Consider the following 4,183-nt stretch of genomic DNA (forward strand, 5'->3'; position numbering starts at 1 on the left):
GGTGGTGGGCAAATTATTGGAATCGATTCTGAGGGACAGCATAAATCGTCATTTAGAAAGGCATGGGTTAATCAAGGACAGTCAGCTTGGATTTGTTAAGGGAAGGTTGTGTCTGACTAACTTGATTGAATTTTTTGAGCAGGTAACAAGGAGGACCGATGAGGGTAATGTGTTTGATGTAGTCTACATGGATTCTAGCAAGGCTTTTGACAAGGTCCCACATGGCAGACTGGTCAAAAAAGTAAAAGCCCATGGGATCCAAGGGAAAGTGGCTAGTTGGATCCAAAATTGGCTCAGTGGTAGGAAGCAAAAGGTAATGGTTGACAGGTGTTTTTGGGACTGGAAGGCTGTTTCCAGTGGGGTTCTGCAAGGCTCTGTACCAGGTCCCTTGCTTTTTGTAGAATATATTAATGATTTGGACTTGAATGTGGGGGGCTTGATCAAGAAGTTTGCAGATGATACAAAAATTGGCTGCGTGGTTGACAGTGAGGAGGAAAGCTGTAGACCGCAGGAAGATATCAATGGACTGGTCAGGTGGGCAGAAAAGTGGCAAATGGAATTCAATCCAGAGAAGTGTGAGGTAATGCATTTGGGGAGGGCAAACAAGGCAAGGGAGCACACAATAAATGGGAGGATAATGAGAAGTGCAGAGGAACAAAGGGACCTTGGAATGCATGTCCACAGATCCCTGAAGGTAAGCAGGACAGGTATGTAAGGTGGTTAAAAAGGCATACGGGATACTTTCCTTTATTAGCTGAGACATAGAATATAAGAGCAGGAAGGTCATGCTCGAACTGTATAAAACATTGGTTAGGCCACAGCTTGAGTACTGCACACAGTTCTGGTCATCACATTACAGGAAGGATGTGATTGCACTCGAGAGGGTTCAGAGGAGATTTACGAGCATGTTGCCAGGGCTGGAGAATTTTAGCAATGAGAAAAGATTGGATAGGCTGGGGTTGTTTTCTTTGGAACAAAGGAGGCTGAGGGGAGATTTAATTGAGGTGTATAAAATTCTGACGGGACTAGATAGAATGGATAGCGGGGACCTATTTCCCTTATCAAAGGGGTCAATGACCGGGGGCAGAGATTTAAAGTAATTGGAAAAAGGATTAGACGGGAACTGAGAGAAATTTCTTCACCCAGAGGGTGGTGGGGGTCTGGAACTCCCTGGCTGAAAGGGTGGGCGAGGCAGAAACCCTTAACTCATTTAGAAAGTACTTGGATGTGCACTTGAAGTGCCATAACCTACAGAGCTATGGACCAAGTGCTGGAAAGTGGGATTAAGCTGGATAGCTCTTTTTCGGCCGGCACGGACACGATGGGCTGAATGGCCTCCTTCTGTACTGTAATTTTCTATGATTCTATGATCAAAGGGAAGCACCAGAGCAAGAAACACTAGCCCACACATGAAGCACATATTTTGCCATGAATAAATTGGTGACGTTTGGTCTATAATTTGGTGTTGGGAGTTCCTTCATGGTGATGGAGAGGTGGCGCGGGGACTGACTCCATGCGGCCCTTCAAGAAGGCGCTGGATGCATTTTTGGAAAACTGCAAGATCACGTCGGAAGGAATGAAGATTTTGGGTAATAACCGTGCGCTTATGGCCCCCTGACGTTTGTCTTTGAGCATTCGGAGAGGAAATTTGGACAGATGTTTCCTGGATTGGCTGTGGAGGTGAGTCCAGTAAGAAGTGGGGCGAGCGTATATTTGCCTGATGGCCTTTCCTCATCCTGAGTACGTAGCAACATTACGGCTAGTGACTGCGTGTTACAAACACACTGTCTACTTTCTCACTAACCCCCTCAGAATTACCATCTTCAATCTGTGAGATGACGTCTCTGCCCAGGGAATTAAGGACCTGCCCCTTTCCTCAAAGGACACGGACATATCTATCAATCACCTTCACTACCCCCGAGATTAGGGCTAGCCAACTGCAAAAAGCCAATGGGGTCTCGAAGACAAGGAGCAATGAAAGCAATCACACAAGATGTGTCCCAGCATCAGCATCGGTGCAGCCAATGTCCAACAGCTCCACAAAATCAGGAGCAACACAAATTCAGACTCCAATAATTGTCCCTGTGAAATGCAGAGGCAGGAGTGGGCACCTATCGTTTGGAGAAATTCTGGCAGAAGAAGATTCTTGTCCACTCAACACAGTATTACAGTGCTGGGAGTTCGGACTTTGTCCGCAGCTTGCTGTCAGGTGACCCGAGACTGACATCTTGTGGTCCAAAGTAGAACTGCAAGAGGGAAAAGGAAGAAAGGGAGTGGTCCTCAGCGAGCCAGGAGAAAAAAAATACTACTGAGAAAGCATCAGCATTCTTAGTAATAATGCACACTTCAAGAACCTGTTTCTCAATTTTAATATCTCCCCACAGGGAGGTGCACCGATCCTGGAAGCACTGCAATGCCAGGTCGATGCGTGGAGTGGACGGAGCAAGCCCCTGTTCCATCTCCCTGTTCCAAAAATCAATTTAATATATGGTCCCCAGATAGGGGACGTATCAGATATTAAACTGATAAGAACAGATGCAACACTTTATTAAATTTCAAAAATATACTTTATTCATAGAATCTGCAAGGTACATACAGTGCAATCCAAATATCACAATTCAAACAATACAATACTGATCATTCATGATAAATACAGTCCATGGCACTCTAGGATGCCTCAAAGCACTTACAAGTGTGCAGTCTTTGGTACAGATTACATTTATATTACATTATTCAATATTTGTTGTTACACATTCAGCCCGAGGGGGTTTTACTCAGGTTCTAGCCCCTCGGTATACAATGGCGGGAAGGCTTTAAACGGTTGCCTTTCCCCACTGATCCTTTGCGGCGGCCGCACCCATCCTCAGTGCGTCCCTCAGCACGTAGTCCTGGACCTTGGAATGTGCCAGTCTGCAACACTCGGTCGAGGACAGCTCCTTGTGCTGGAAGACCAGCAAGTTTCGGGCAGACCAAAGGGCGTCTTTCACCGAGTTGATGGTCTTCCAGCAGCAGTTCCATAAGAACATAAGAACATAAGAAATTGGAGCAGGAGTAGGCCAATCGGCCCCTCGAGCCTGCTCCGCCATTCAATAAGATCATGGCTGATCTGATCCTAACCTCAAATCTAAATTCATGTCCAATTTCCTGCCCGCTCCCCGTAACCCCTAATTCCCTTTACTTCTAGGAAACTGCCGATTTCTACTTTGAATTTATTCAATGATGTAGCTTCCACAGCTTCCTGGGGCAGCAAATTCCACAGACCTACCACCCTCTGAGTGAAGAAGTTTCCCCTCATCTCAGTTTTGAAGGAGCAGCCCCTTATTCTAAGATTATGCCCCCTAGTTCTACTTTCACCCATCCTTGGGAACATCCTCACCGCATCCACCCGATCAAGCCCCCTCACAATCTTATATGTTTCAATAAGATCGCCTCTCATTCTTCTGAACTCCAATGAGTGGAGTCCCAATCTACTCAACCTCTCCTCATATGTCCACCCCCTCATCCCCGGGATTAACCGAGTGAACCTTCTTTGTACTGCCTCGAGAGCAAGTATGTCTTTTCTTAAGTATGGACACCAAAACTGTATGCAGTATTCCAGGTGCGGTCTCACCAATACCTTATATAACTGCAGCAATACCTCCCTGTTTTTATATTCTATCCCCCTAGCAATAAAAGCCAACATTCCGTTGGCCTTCTTGATCACCTGCTGCACCTGCATACTAAATTTTTGATTTTCTTGCACTAGGACCCCCAGATCCCTTTGTACTGCAGGACTTTCCAGTCTCTTGCCATCAAGATAATAACTTGCTCTCTGGTTTTTCCTGCCAAAGTGCATAACCTCACATTTTCCAACATTATATTGCATCTGCCAAATCTCCGCCCACTCACCCAGCCTGTCTATATCCCCCTGCAAGTTATTTATGTCCTCCTCACTCTCTACTTTCCCTCCCATCTTTGTATCATCTGCAAACTTTGATATGTTACACTCGGTCCCCTCCTCCAAATCGTTAATATAGATTGTAAAGAGTTGGGGACCCAGCACCGACCCCTGCGGAACACCACTGGCCACTGGTTGCCAGTCCGAGAATGAACCATTTATCCCAACTCTCTGCTTCCTGTTAGATAACCAATCCTCCACCCATGCCAGAATATTACCCCCAATCCAGTGATTCTTCATCTTGAG

General features: G+C 46.0%; 1 pseudogene; it reads right to left on the reverse strand.

Annotated features, from left to right (window-relative positions):
• Positions 1-2,383: 2,383 nt before the first annotated feature.
• Positions 2,384-2,565, reverse strand: LOC137328286 (U2 spliceosomal RNA; annotated as a pseudogene).
• Between the last annotated feature and the right edge of the window lie 1,618 nt (positions 2,566-4,183).

This window comes from Heptranchias perlo, chromosome 12 (genome assembly GCF_035084215.1).
Source record: "Heptranchias perlo isolate sHepPer1 chromosome 12, sHepPer1.hap1, whole genome shotgun sequence".
NCBI classification, from domain to species: Eukaryota; Metazoa; Chordata; class Chondrichthyes; order Hexanchiformes; family Hexanchidae; genus Heptranchias; species Heptranchias perlo.